Raw genomic sequence first — 16032 nt, 5'->3', positions numbered from 1 at the left:
CATCTAAGTTACTTTTACCCTGAGGATTGGATCTGTTTCATCAGACACCTGCAAGCAGTACAAACCGGGACTTTCAAGGAGTAACCGCAAGTAACATGAAATCTTAAGTTGCTGCCACACAGTTAACTGATCTAATTGCTGCAAAAATTATCTTATCGCTACTTCTGTTTCAATATAACATTTGTAACAAACCAGTTTCACTGTAACGCTACGGATCAGCTCTGACGTCATCTGCAGGGGAACTCCTGTGTTCTTGACACGCCCCTGTCAGCAGCTGCAGGTTTCTGTGTTCTCTCTCACTACATTTTACTCGGTTACTACTACAATCAGGTTTAACGCTGGTTAGTCCACATATCACTTGCTCCCTATCTAAACAAAAAGTATCATTACTGAAATTCACTGCTTATCATTTCTGAATATTAATTCAAAGTTCTTGTACTTCCTTTTCAGTTATAGTTTGGAATATTGCTACACATTAATTGTAGCTTATCACTACAAATATATACTCATACTTCAATTCATCATATATTAAAACTCACTCTGAATCATCACAGCCTATGCTGAAATAATAGTCTGTATTTTAGAGTGAAACATTCACACTTTACGGCAGTTGAGATCCAACATAATAAAACACATTACATCTATCATAAGGTGTGAAGTAACCTACTTATTCTGGTGTGAAGAGCGTGGATTCCCCTGGCATAAAGTTAAGGTTGCCAGGATTCTATTGTTTCTCCAGGATGGACTGGAGAAGGGTCTTTCGGCCAGTTCCCTGAGGGGACAGATTTCGGCCTTGTCTGTTTTACTGCACAAGAGGCTCTCAGAGCTTCCAGATGTTCAGTCTTTTGTTAAGGATCTGATTAGGATCAGACCTGTGTTCAGATCTTTGGCTCCTTCCTGGAGTCTGGTTCTTAAGGTTTTGCAACGGCTCCGTTTGAGCCTATGCATGAAATTGACATTAAGTTGTTGTCCTGGAAGGTTCTGTTTCTACTGGCTTTTGCTTCTGCGCACAGAGTTTCTGAGATTGCCGCTGTGCAATGTGAGCCTCCTTATCTGGTGTTCCCCTCTGATAAGGCTGTCCTACGTACTAAGTTAGGGTTTCTCCCTAAGGTCGTGTCAGACCACAACATCAATCAAGAGATTGTGGTTCCTTCTTTGTGTCCTAATCCTAAAAAGGAACGTTTGCTTCATAATTTGGACGTGGTTAGTGCCTTGAAGTTTTATCTTCAGGCTGCTAAGGATTTTAGACAAACTTCTTCCTTGTTTGTTACCTATTCTGGGAAGTGTAAGGGTCAGAAGGTTTCTTTGACTTATTTATCTTTTTAGTTAAAGGGACACTCAATCAAAATTAAACTTTCATTATTCAGAAAGAGCATGCCATTTTAAACAACTTTCCAATTTACTTCCATTAACTAAATGTGCACATTCTTTTTATATTTAAACTTTTTGAGTCACCAGCTTCTACTGAGCATGTGCAAGAATAAGTGTGTATGCATTTCTGAATGGCTGATGGCTGTCACATGGTACGTGCATGCATTTGTGATTGGCTGATGGCTGTCACATGGTACAGGGGGAGTGGAAAAAGACATCACTTTTAAAATTGTCAGAAAAAAATCTACTACTCATTTGAAGTTCAGACTTGCAGGCCCATTTATCAAAGGGCTTGCGGACCTGATCCATACGCTCTCCGCATTTAACATTGCACCAGCAGCTCACAAGAGCTGCTGGTGCAACGCCGCCCCCTGCTGACTCGCGGCCAATCGGCCGCCAGCAGGGAGTTGTCAATCAACCCGATCGTATTCGATCGGGTTAATGTCCGGTGATTCCTGTCGTCCTGTTCAGAGCAGGCGGACAGGGTTATGGAGCAGCGGTCTTTAGAAACACGGCCCTTCAAGCTCCGTACGGAGCTTGATAAATGGGCCTGTAAGTGCTATTGCATTGTCTTGTTATCTGGCATTTGTTGATTATGCAAATCTACTGTGTTGACTGGTCCTTTAAGGAGTGTTATCCACTTGGCTTATGAGACAGTGGGACATAAACCTCCTCAGAGAATTACGGCTCATTCTACTAGAGCAGTGGCTTCATCTTGGGCCTTTAAGAACAAGGCCTCTATGGATCAGATTTGTAAGACGGCTACCTGGTCTACCTTACATACTTTTTCTAAATTTTACAAGTTTGATGTTTTTGCTTCGGCTGAAACAGCCTTTGGGAGAAATGTTTTACAGGCTGTGGTGCCCTCAGATTAGGGTCCGCCTCTCTTTTTATCCCTCCCGTTATCATTCAGTGTCCTCTAGAGCTTGGGTATAAGTTTCCCAACAGTATGAAATGAAGCCGTGGACTCTCCTTAAGAAGGAAAACATAAATTATGCTTACCAGATAATTTAATTTCCTTCTGTTTAAGGAGAGTCCTCGACCCCCGCCCGTGTTCGCCGATGGGCGTCCCCTAAATTATATTTTTCTTCTGGCACCTTTTATACCCTGGTATTTCTCCTACTGTTCCTTGTTCCCTCAGCAGAATTACTGGGGGATAAGGGAGGTGGGAGAGGTATTTAAGCCTTTGGCTGGGGTGTCTTTGCCTCCTCCTGGTGGACAGTTTCAGTATTTCCCAACAGTAAGGAATGAAGCCGTGGACTCTCCTTATACAGAAGGAAATGAAATGATCTGGTAAGCATAATTTATGTTTTTGGGTTTCATATCTCTTTAAAAAATACCAAAACATCAAATGATTAGTTCACAAAGACTCTTATAAATTGTGCAAAAACCCTTTAGCAATATGTAAAACTACAATGTTTCAGAATTGCTTGTAGGATATATTATTGTAGCAATCTTTAGGCATTTTTAGCACAATTTGCACTTTGAATAGAAAGGTCAAAAGTGAAAAGTGCGTGGCTACATTTCAATTTTAAATAGGAACATTTTTCTAATATAATTCTATTTGCCAAAAAGGCTTCTAGTAAAAGTTATTACTGTTTTCAAAGGCATACAGGCATATTCTGCAAGGGCCAGTGCACCTGCATTCAAACACTACACCTTCTCAGAGAGTCAGCAGTGGTTTGTATGACACAAATGAAGTTGTCACAGATACAATACACATCCCGCCAGCTCACACAGCATATGTTTGTATGCTACTGAGAAACAGTACTATACAAGCATTTTCTTTCATGTAATTAGCAAGAGTCCATGAGCTAGTGACGTATGGGATATACATTCCTACCAGGAGGGGCAAAGTTTCCCAAACCTCAAAATGCCTATAAATACACCCCTCACCACACCCACAAATCAGTTTTACAAACTTTGCCTCCTATGGAGGTGGTGAAGTAAGTTTGTGCTAGATTCTACGTTGATATGCGCTCCGCAGCAGGTTGGAGCCCGGTTTTCCTCTCAGCGTGCAGTGAATGTCAGCGGGATGTGAGGAGAGTATAGCCTATTTGAATGCAGTGATCTCCTTCTACGGGGTCTATTTCATAGGTTCTCTGTTATCGGTCGTAGAGATTCATCTCTTACCTCCTTTTTCAGATCGACGATATACTCTTATATATACCATTTCCTCTACTGATTCTCGTTTCAGTACTGGTTTGGCTTTCTACTACATGTAGATGAGTGTCCTGGGGTAAGTAAGTCTTATTTTCTGTGACACTCTAAGCTATGGTTGGGCACTTTTATATAAAGTTCTAAATATATGTATTCAATATATGTATATTTCAGACAGTCAGTTTCATATTTGGGATAATGCATATGAATAAATCATTTTTTCTTACCTTAAAAATTTGACTTTTCCCTGTGGGCTGTTAGGCTCGCAGGGGCTGAAAATGCTTCTTTTTATTGCGTCATTCTTGGCGCTGACTTTTTTGGCGCAATTTTTTTTTTTCTGTTTCCGGCGTCATACGTGTCGCCGGAAGTTGCGTCATTTTTTATGTTTTTTGCGCCAAAGGTGTCGGCGTTCGGGATGTGGCGTAATTTTGGCGCCAAAAGCATTTAGGCACCAAATAATGTGGGCGTCTTTTTTGGCGCTAAAAAAAATATGGGCGTCACTATTGTCTCCACATTATTTAAGTCTCATTATTTTGTGCTTCTGGTTGCTAGAAGCTTGTTCACTGGCATTTTTTTCCCATTCCTGAAACTGTCATTTAAGGAATTTGATCAATTTTGCTTTATATGTTGTTTTTTCTGTTACATATTGCAAGATGTCCCACGTTGAAGCTGAGTCAGAAGATACTTCTGGAAAATCCCTGCCTGGTGCTGGAGCTACCAAAGCTAAGTGTATCTGCTGTAAACTTTTGGTATCTGTTCCTCCAGCTGTTGTTTGTACTGTTTGTCATGACAAACTTGCTAATGCAGATAATATTTCCTTTAGTACTGTTACATTACCTGTTGCTGTTCCGTCAACATCTAATACTCAGAGTGTTCCTGATAACATAAGAGATTTTGTTTCTAAATCCATTAAGAAGGCTATGTCTGTTATTCCTCCTTCTAGTAAACGTAAAAAGTCTTTTAAAACTTCTCATTTTTCAGATGAATTTTTAAATGAACATCATCATTCTGATACTGATATTGGTTCTTCTGATTCAGAGGATTCTGTCTCAGAGGTTGATGCTGATAAATCTTCATATTTATTTAAAATGGAATTTATTCTTTCTTTACTTAAAGAAGTCCTAATTGCATTAGAAATTGAGGATTCTAGTCCTCTTGATACTAAATCTAAACGTTTAGATAAGGTTTTTAAATCTCCTGTAGTTATTCCAGAAGTTTTTCCTGTCCCTGGTGCTATTTCTGAAGTAATTTCCAGGGAATGGAATAATTTGGGTAATTCTTTTACTCCTTCTAAACGTTTTAAGCAATTATATCCTGTGCCATCTGACAGATTAGAATTTTGGGACAAAATCCCTAAGGTTGATGGGGCTGTCTCTACTCTTGCTAAGCGTACTACTATTCCTACGGCAGATGGTACTTCCTTTAAGGATCCTTTAGATAGGAAAATTGAATCCTTTCTAAGAAAAGCTTACTTGTGTTCAGGTAATCTTCTTAGACCTGCTATATCTTTAGCGGATGTTGCTGCAGCTTCAACTTTTTGGTTAGAAGCTTTAGCGCAACAAGTAACAGATCATTATTCTCATAGCATTATTATTCTTCTACAACATGCTAATAATTTTATTTGTGATGCCATCTTTGATATCATTAGAGTTGATGTCAGGTATATGTCTCTAGCTATTTTAGCTAGAAGAGCTTTATGGCTTAAAACTTGGAATGCTGATATGTCTTCTAAGTCTACTCTGCTTTCCCTTTCTTTCCAGGGTAATAAATTATTTGGTTCTCAGTTAGATTCTATTATCTCAACTGTTACTGGAGGGAAAGGAACTTTTTTACCTCAGGATAAAAAGTCTAAAGGTAAATTCAGGTCAAATAATCGTTTTCGTTCCTTTCGTCACAACAAGGAACAAAAGCCTGATCCTTCATCCTCAGGAGCGGTATCAGTTTGGAAACCATCTCCAGTCTGGAATAAATCCAAGCCTTTTAGAAAACTAAAGCCAGCTCCCAAGTCCACATGAAGGTGCGGCCCTCATTCCAGCTCAGCTGGTAGGGGGCAGATTACGTTTTTTCAAAGAAATTTGGTTCAATTCCGTTCACAATCTCTGGATTCATAACATTGTTTCAAAAGGGTACAGAATTTGCTTCAAGATAAGGCCTCCTGCAAAGAGATTTTTTCTTTCCCGTGTCCCAGTAAACCTAGCGAAGGCTCAAGCATTTCTGAGTTGGCTGGAGTAATTATACCAGTTCCAGTTCTGGAACAGGGGCTGGGGTTTTATTAAAAACTCTTCATTGTACCAAAGAAGGAGAATTCCTTCAGACCAGTTCTGGATCTAAAAATATTGAATCGTTATGTAAGGATAACAACATTCAAAATGGTAACTGTAAGGACTATCCTGCCTTTTGTTCAGCAAGAGCATTATATGTCCACAATAGATTTACAGGATGCATATCTGCATATTCCGATTCATCCAGATCACTATCAGTTTCTGAGATTCTCTTTCCTAGACAAGCATTACCAGTTTGTGGCTCTACCGTTTGGCCTAGCTACAGCTCCAAGAATTTTTACAAAGGTTCTCGGTGCCCTTCTGTCTGTAATCAGAGAACAGGGTATTGTGGTATTTCCTTATTTGGACGATATCTTGGTACTTGCTCAGTCTTCACATTTAGCAGAATCTCATACGAATCGACTTGTGTTGTTTCTTCAAGTTCATGGTTGGAGGATCAATTTACCAAAAAGTTCATTGATTCCTCAGACAGGGGTAACCTTTTTAGGTTTTCAGATAGATTCAGTGTCCATGACTCTGTCTTTGACAGACAAGAGACGTCTAAAGTTGATATCAGCTTGTCGAAACCTTCAGTCACAATCATTCCCTTCGGTAGCTTTATGCATGGAAATTCTAGGTCTTTTGACTGCAGCATCGGACGCGATCCCCTTTGCTCGTTTTCACATGCGACCTCTTAAGCTCTGTATGCTGAACCAGTGGTGCAGGGATTACACAAAGATATCTCAATTAATATCTTTAACACCGATTGTACGACACTCTCTGATGTGGTGGACAGATCACCATCGTTTAGTTCAGGGGGCTTCTTTTGTTCTTCTGACCTGGACTGTAATTTCAACAGATGCAAGTCTGACAGGTTGGGGAGCTGTTTGGGGGTCTCTGACAGCACAAGGGGTTTGGGAATCTCAGGAGGTGAGATTACCGATCAATATTTTGGAACTCCGTGCAATTTTCAGAGCTCTTCAGTCATGGCCTCTTCTAAAGAGAGAATCGTTCATTTGTTTTCAGACAGACAATGTCACAACTATGGCATACATCAATCATCAAGGAGGGACTCACAGTCCTCTGGCTATGAAGGAAGTATCTAGAATTCTGGTATGGGCGGAATCCAGCTCCTGTCTAGTTTCTGCGGTTCATATCCCAGGTATAGACAATTGGGAAGCGGATTATCTCAGCCGCCAAACGTTACATCCGGGCGAATGGTCTCTTCACCCAGAGGTATTTCTTCAGATTGTTCAAATGTGGGGACTTCCAGAAATAGATCTGATGGCCTCTCATCTAAACAAGAAACTTCCCAGGTATCTGTCCAGATCCAGGGATCCTCAAGCGGAAGCAGTGGATGCATTGTCACTTCCTTGGAAGTATCATCCTGCCTATATCTTTCCGCCTCTAGTTCTTCTTCCAAGAGTAATCTCCAAGATTCTGAAGGAATGCTTGTTTGTTCTGCTGATAGCTCCAGCATTGCCTCACAGGTTTTGGTATGCGGATCTTGTCCGGATGGCCTCTTGCCAACCGTGGACTCTTCCGTTAAGACCAGACCTTTTGTCGCAAGGTCCTTTTTTCCATCAGGATCTCAAATCCTTAAATTTAAAGGTATGGAGATTGAACGCTTGATTCTTAGTCTTAGTTTCTCTGACTCTGTGATTAATACTATGTTACAGGCTCGTAAATCTGTATCTAGGGAGATATATTATAGAGTCTGGAAGACTTATATTTCTTGGTGTCTTTCTCATCATTTTTCCTGGCATTCTTTTAGAATTCCGAGAATTTTACAATTTCTTCAGGATGGTTTGGATAAAGGTTTGTCTGCAAGTTCCTTGAAAGGACAAATCTCTGCTCTTTCTGTTCTTTTTCACAGAAAGATTGCTAATCTTCCTGATATTCATTGTTTTGTACAAGCTTTGGTTCGTATAAAACCTGTCATTAAGTCAATTTCTCCTCCTTGGAGTTTGAATTTGGTTCTGGGGGCTCTTCAAGCTCCTCCGTTTGAACCTATGCATTCGTTGGACATCAAATTACTTTCTTGGAAAGTTTTGTTCCTTTTGGCTATCTCTTCTGCCAGACGAGTTTCTGAATTATCTGCTCTTTCTTGTGAGTCTCCTTTTCTGATTTTTCATCAGGATAAGGCGGTGTTGCGAACTTCTTTTAAATTTTTACCTAAGGTTGTGAATTCTAACAACATTAGTAGAGAAATTGTGGTTCCTTCATTGTGTCCTAATCCTAAGAATTCTAAGGAGAGATCATTGCATTCTTTGGATGTTGTTAGAGCTTTGAAATATTATGTTGAAGCTACTAAGAATTTCCGAAAGACTTCTAGTCTATTTGTTATCTTTTCCGGTTCTAGGAAAGGTCAGAAGGCCTCTGCCATTTCTTTGGCATCTTGGTTGAAATCTTTAATTCATCATGCTTATGTCGAGTCGGGTAAAACTCAGCCTCAAAGGATTACAGCTCATTCTACTAGGTCAGTTTCTACTTCCTGGGCGTTTAGGAATGAAGCTTCGGTTGATCAGATTTGCAAAGCAGCAAGTTGGTCTTCTTTGCATACTTTTACTAAATTCTACCATTTTGATGTGTTTTCTTCTTCTGAAGCTGTTTTGGTAGAAAAGTACTTCAGGCAGCTGTTTCAGTTTGAATCTTCTGCTTATAATTTAAACTTTATTTTGGGTGTGGATTATTTTTCAGCGGAATTGGCTGTCTTTATTTTATCCCTCCCTCTCTAGTGACTCTTGCGTGGAAAGATCCACATCTTGGGTAGTCATTATCCCATACGTCACTAGCTCATGGACTCTTGCTAATTACATGAAAGAAAACATAATTTATGTAAGAACTTACCTGATAAATTCATTTCTTTCATATTAGCAAGAGTCCATGAGGCCCACCCTTTTTTGTGGTGGTTATGATTTTTTTGTATAAAGCACAATTATTCCAATTCCTTATTTTTTATGCTTTCACACTTTTTTCTTATCACCCCACTTCTTGGCTATTCGTTAAACTGATTTATGGGTGTGGTGAGGGGTGTATTTATAGGCATTTTGAGGTTTGGGAAACTTTGCCCCTCCTGGTAGGAATGTATATCCCATACGTCACTAGCTCATGGACACTTGCTAATATGAAAGAAATGAATTTATCAGGTAAGTTCTTACATAAATTATGTTTTTGCTAATGAAGTGTATTGCAAAAATGCTTCTAAACAAAATTGAAATGCACCCGTACGTATTTCGATTTTGACCTTTCTATCCCTTTAATGCAGTGTTTCTAAACTCCACTCCTCAGGACCCTTAACTGTGCGGATTTTCATTATATCTTAACTAAAGCACAGGTGAAATAATCATCTGAATGGTGAGAGCAGGTTAGTATTTGTAAAAATATAGCTGGTCTTAATTTCATAGTAGACAATTATGTTATGTGCAGGGCCGGCTCTTACATATTGGCAGTCTAGGCAGCCGCTTTAGAGCGCCCCCTGCAGGGGGGCGCCAGATCTGCCTTTCTGCCAGCATTGGCAAAGCAGCTGAGAAGTTAAAAAATGTATGTGCACACAGGCGGCACACTGTTCATTGACTGTATGTCAGTCACTCAGGACAGGATACTCACTGTCCAGACACTTTACACTCATGGGCACTGGGCAGGGCAGGGGTCAGGAGGGCGTGTGTGGGCACTGGCAGTGGGCAGTTCAGAATGCTCGAGTCGACTCACTCACTTGCGCTGCTGCGCATCAGTGTTACGCTGCCTATCTGACTGTCTGTGTGTGCGTCACGTGCAGAGAATCTGCTGGTCATTATCTGACTGCTATATAGCCTATGCAGACCATTACATGCTTTACAATACCAGCTAATCATTGTTTGTTATGCAGTACCTGCTGGTCATTATCTGACTGCTATATTGCCTATGCAGACCATTACATGCTTTACAATACCAGCTAGTCATTGTTTGTTATGCAGTTCCTGCTGGCCATATACCTGCTATATCGCACCTGCTACCCATTTTCTCTACTGTTTGCCCTTGTGTACAATATCTGCATGTTCTTACTTGCTGGCCATTATCTGCCTTATTGCACTAATGTCTTGACCATTACCTTCTAATTTAGACTCAATGGCCTTTGTCTGTCATCTTTGATCTGCTTTAGTTATTCATTAGCCATCCAGTAATTGCCTCTTACCATCTATTGTCACTAAGTATGCCATGATCTTTAGTCTATGTCTGCGCCCTAACTTCTGCCTCTTCTCCAAGTCTTCTTTGGATATTATCTGTCCTGCAGCTGTGAACCACCAATTGCTGAAGTTAGCGAAATTATTTGTGTGTGTGTGCATGTGTGCTGGTGTGTGTGTGTATGCATGTGTGTGTGCATGTGTGTATATATGTGTGGGTGTTTGTGTGTGTGTGCGCATGTGTGTGTTTGTATGTGTGTCCGTGTATGTGTGTGAGTGTGTGTATGTGTGTGTATATATTTGTGGGTGTTTGTGTGTGTGTGTAAATATGTGTGTGTATGTATGTATGTATGTATGTATGTATGTATGTATGTATGTATAAATGTGTGTGTAAATATGTGTGAGTATGTATAAATGTGTGTGTAAATTTGTGTGTGTATGTATGTATAAATGTGTGTGTGTGTATGTATAAATGTGTGTGTAAATGTGTGTGTGTATGTATAAATGTGTGTGTAAATTTGTGTGTGTGTGTATGTATAAATGTGTGTGTAAATGTGTGTGTGTATGTATAAATGTGTGTGTAAATTTGTGTGTGTGTGTGTATGTATAAATGTGTGTGTAAATTTGTGTGTATGTATGTATAAATGTGCGTGTAAATTTGTGTGTGTGTATGTATAAATGTGTGTGTAAATTTGTGTGTATATGTATGTATAAATGTGTATGTAAATTTGTGTGTGTGTATGTATACATGTGTGTATCTATGTATAAATTTGTGTGTATATGTATGTATAAATGTGTGTGTAAATTTGTGTGTATGTATAAAGGTGTGTGTAAATTTGTGTGTGTGCGTGTGTGTGTAAATTTGTGCGTGTATGTATAAATATGTGTGTATGTATGTATAAATGTGTGTGTAAATTTGTGTGTGTGTGTATAAATGTGTGTGTAAATTTGTGTGTGTATGTATGTATACATGTGTGTGTATGTATGTATAAATGTGTGTGTAAATGTGTGTGTGTGTGTGTGTGTGTGTGTGTGTAAATTTCTGTGTGTATGTATAAATGTGTATGTATGTATGTATAAATGTGTGTGTATGTGTAAATGTGTTTGTAAATGTGTTTGTGTGTGTAAATTTGTGTGTGTGTGTATAAATGTGTGTGTATGTATGTATAAATGTGTGTGTAAATGTGTGTGTGTGTGTGTAAATTTCTGTGTGTATGTATAAATGTGTATGTATGTATGTATAAATGTGTGTGTGTAAATTTCTGTGTGTATGTATAAATGTGTATGTATGTATGTATAAATGTGTGTGTAAATTTGTGTGTGTATGTATGTATAAATGTGTGTGTAAATGTGTGTGTGTGTGTGTGTGTGTAAATTTCTGTGTGTATGTATAAATGTGTATGTATGTATGTATGTATAAATGTGTGTGTAAATGTGTGTGTGTGTGTGTGTAAATTTCTGTGTGTATGTATAAATGTGTATGTATGTATGTATAAATGTGTGTGTAAATTTGTGTGTATGTGTAAATGTGTTTGTAAATGTGTGTGTGTGTGTGTGTGTGTGTGTAAATTTGTGTGTGTGTGTATAAATGTGTGTGTATGTATGTATAAATGTGTGTGTATGTATGTATAAATGTGTGTGTAAATGTGTGTGTATGTATGTATAAATGTGTGTGTAAATGTGTGTGTGTGTGTGTAAATTTCTGTGTGTATGTATAAATGTGTATGTATGTATGTATAAATGTGTGTGTAAATTTGTGTGTATGTGTAAATGTGTTTGTAAATGTGTGTGTGTGTGTAAATTTGTGTGTGTGTGTGTGTATAAATGTGTGTGTATGTATGTATAAATGTGTGTGTATGTATGTATAAATGTGTGTGTAAATGTGTGTGTATGTATGTATAAATGTGTTTGTAAATGTGTGTGTGTGTGTAAATGTGTGTGTGTGCGCAGGTAAATTTTGTTACCTGCTATGTTGTGCAGAGTCACCACTTTGGCACATTGTCATGCCGAAATTAACCATTATAGCTATTACAGTTATAATAAATCAGTTTAATGTGATAACAGACATCAATGTTCTCAATCATTTTAGATAAAATAGCAATCTATAGCTGCTTAGCACATCTATTTTTTTTGTATTTTTTGGGGGGGGGGGGCGGTAAAATGTGTCTTTGCCTGTGTAGCCAAAAATCCTAGCACCGGCTCTGGTTATGTGCAGAGTTATGGGTTTTAATTGCAGTGTTATTGTTTACCGAATTGTTTTTTTACTAGGAAACCTGATATTCAGCTGGCTGGTATTTTTTTTTATTTGCAGCTAATAAAACTAATCCTGGACATTTTTTCTAAGCTGACTAACTAGCGTTTTAGCCAGTGTGTCTAGAATATTTACAAAGCAAGTTATATCATGCTAATGAAATCAGTAAGTGCTAGAAATAATTATTTTCAGCTTAAGTCTAACAATACTTCAGTGTTCTTCATCTAGCATATTTACTTTGTAGTTAGGTACCATCCAATAGTCAAGCAATAAATGTTAGAGGTTTTTTTTCGCATGATAAGCTATAAACATTGCCAGAAAAAGCTACTATGACGATTAAAGGGATCATAAAACACCATTTTTTTCTTTCATGATTCAGATAGAGCATGCAATTTTAAACATTTTACCAATTTACTTCTGTTATCAAATTTCCTTAGTTTTCTTGTTATCCTTTGTTGAAAATCAGGAACGTAAGCTCAGGAGAGTGCACGTTTCTGCAGCGCTATATGGCAGCAGTTTCTCAACAATGTTATGCATTAACAAGAGCACTAGATGGCAGCACTATTTCCTGTCATGTAGTGCTGCAGGCATGTGCATGCTACCTATCTGCATATCTATTTAACAAAGCATAACATGAGAACGAAGAAAATTTGATGATAGAAGTAAATGGGAAACGTCTTTAAAATGACATTCTCTATCTAAATCAAGAAAGGAAAATTCTGGGTTTCATACCCCTTTAACTGGAACCTGGACTGGACATAAAATCCAAAATTGGTCTTTCATGATTCAGACTGGTCTTGCAATTTTAATCAAATTCCCAATTTACTTTTTTAATCTAATTTGCTTTATTCTCTTGCTATGTTCAATGGGGTTTAGGTCAGGGCTCTGCGCAGGCAACTCAAGTTCCTCCAAAGCAAACTCATCAAACCTGTGTACAGTTGCTTGGTCATGGAAACCCATTTCATGAAGCTACAGATGCACAGTACTTGTGCAGATGATGCTTCCAGAGGCAGTTGAAACTCTGTAGTGAGTGGGATTTTTCTGTGCAACACACTTTAGCACTTGGTAGCTCACTCTGTAAATCTGTGCGTTCTACCACTTTGTGGCTGGGCTGTACAGTTGACCAGGGCAGATCTAGGAGGACAGGAATTTCACAAACTGACTTGTGGCATTTTATGGCAGTGCCACATTTAAAGTAACTGAGCTCTTCAGTTGACCCATTGTACTGCCGGCTGGTTATATTTTTATGGAGGACAGCTGGCAATACAAGTTGTGAGATTGGGACCAGGGGCATGGGAAATGTGCCAGCCTTGGAATTAATAAGTATGTATTAAACAATTATTAGAAATTTGTTTAAAATAGTAAACAAAATAATATATAATAGAGTGTCCCATTCAATTAATGCAGATGCTCCTGCAGCAGAAAAACATACACAAAAAAATAATAATACGGGTTTAGGCTGAGAAATATAAACTAAATGCCCATTTATTTACTTTATTCTAAGTGCTGAAACAGCAGTAAACAGCATGGTCATTCAGAGTGGGAACAAATAACCCCCCCCCCCCCCCAGAATTTTGCTCTTTATATTCAAGCTTAAGCACTTACTTGTTTGAATCTACATGAAGGTAGTGTCAAGCCAAACAGGACCCCAAGGTTGATGTAGGATGTATAGAGGACCAACCTAGGGTTCTAGATGATGCCCGGACATTGACTGTATAACAGGTAAAGTAAGATAGGATGATACCTGGGAAACTGAATGCAGACTTACAATGGATGAGCAAAACCAGAACAAACTACGCAGGTTTGAACAGACCAAGAGTAGGCAAGAAAAATCCCAGGGACAAGGCAAAAGACCAAGACTGATACAGACTATCAGAAACAAGGGTACGAAAGAGGTAAGAGAAGCTAGAAACAGTTCAATGTCAGCACCAGGTATAAGTCAGCCTAAAGTCTGAAAAGAAAGTAGCAAAGTCAGGAATTAAAGCCAAGCACAATTGAATCCAGAATAGTGAACCCAATAGCTTTCAGCTGAATACAAATATGCAGACAAGGTGTAGAATGTCACAACACTATTTAAAGTGAAAAATGAACCAATGAAGGAAACATGTTAAAATGATGCAGGAGAGCACTGTGTGAAAAGGATACGTGTCCTGCAAAAATGATTCCATGCTGTAAACAATCTTGTGATAAAAATAAAAAAGTCTTATAAAAATGATACAATGGTGATACCACAAGGCAATTCTGTTATGCCCACAAACCATTTTTAGATCGATAAGCACTGCTCTGATGTGTGGTTAGAATAGAAAGTTAAAGGGACATTAAACACAAAATAAACGCTAGATAGAATGATGCATTCAAAGAAAAGATTAGTCTGAGAATAACATGTAGATGTATTTTTTAAAGTTTCATTAGCTGTTTAAATATTTACAAAATAATTGTCTATAAAACAGTGGGAGCTGCCATATTGTAACTTAGGTTACCTTCTCTGCTGTGGGCAATTAGGGACAGTAATATATAGTTTACTAGAGTGTGCAGCCAATGGCTGTGGGGAATATTATGTAGGAAAAAAAGAATACGGCGCCACAATAGTGCAGTATGAATGATATCATGCACTTCCCCAAATATACCTCAAATCTACTTACAAGAAAGAAAGCACTTGATAAGTGCCACAAGCGCGGACTGTACTTAATAGTCGTACAGCTGACTATCCTCTGTCTCTCTCCGAGGTCCCCGCAGGAAGATGTTGTCTATTGGTCTCCAGCGTATCCCGGAGTGGCAGTTGGTGCCGTTTCAGTGACCACAAAACATGAGGAAATACAAGAGAGAGATAGCACAACAATAGTGCTGCATCAATGGTATCACCCACTCGACCCCTCTTGTACTAATATCTACTTACGAGATGGAGAGCACTTGATAAGTGCCACAAGTGCAGGCTGAGCACTTATAGTCGCACAGCTGACTATCCCTCGGCTTCTCTGGAGCTCTCTATACTCCGCTTTAGTCACTACTCCGGCTGTTCAGGTGTCCACCCACAGGAACGTTAGCACATCAGCAGGTAGTCTGTAGCTGTCTATGCCGTGTCCCCACAATAATGTTAATGCTATCTCTCTCTTGTATTTCCTCATGTTTTGTGGTCACTGAAACGGCACCAACTGCCACTCCGGGATACGCTGGAGACCAATAGACAACATCTTGCTGCGGGGACCTCGGAGAGAGACAGAGGATAGTCAGCTGTACGACTATTAAGTACAGTCCGCGCTTGTGGCACTTATCAAGTGCTTTCTTTCTTGTAAGTAGATTCGAGGGATATTTGGGGAAGTGCATGATATCATTGATGCTGCACTATTGTGGCGCCTTCTTCTTTTTTTCCTACATGTTATTTCAGAACCCTATACCAACGAGCGTTTGAAGAAGCTGCAGGCCACCTGTCTTAAGGATTTAACTCCATATCCTCTCATACTCGTCCAGAGAAAGTGTAGAGAACACATCATACAAAGATCTGACACTAACAAACGGACTCGCACGTTAAGTGTATATTTGTTTATTAATCATCCAGCCTTACATATTGTACTGGTGTTTTATTGCATATATTTTGATATTGTCTATACACGTGATATTTATTATTTACATCACTCAGATATTATCTCTCACGGAATTTCACTATTAGAAGGTGACATATTGCAAGTCACTTTTTTGGTCACCTCACACATATAATTAATATAATTATTTACACTCAGTATTTTTCGATTTTAACAGAGAGCATATTGAGAGTATAGCCTCTGTAGATGATAGGCGCATCCAATTTTCTATATATTTTGTGGGGAAT

Source organism: Bombina bombina, chromosome 9 (genome assembly GCF_027579735.1).
Source record: "Bombina bombina isolate aBomBom1 chromosome 9, aBomBom1.pri, whole genome shotgun sequence".
Lineage (NCBI taxonomy): Eukaryota > Metazoa > Chordata > Amphibia > Anura > Bombinatoridae > Bombina > Bombina bombina.
The sequence above is the reverse complement of the archived record's forward strand: the minus strand, read 5'-3'. Positions refer to the sequence as shown.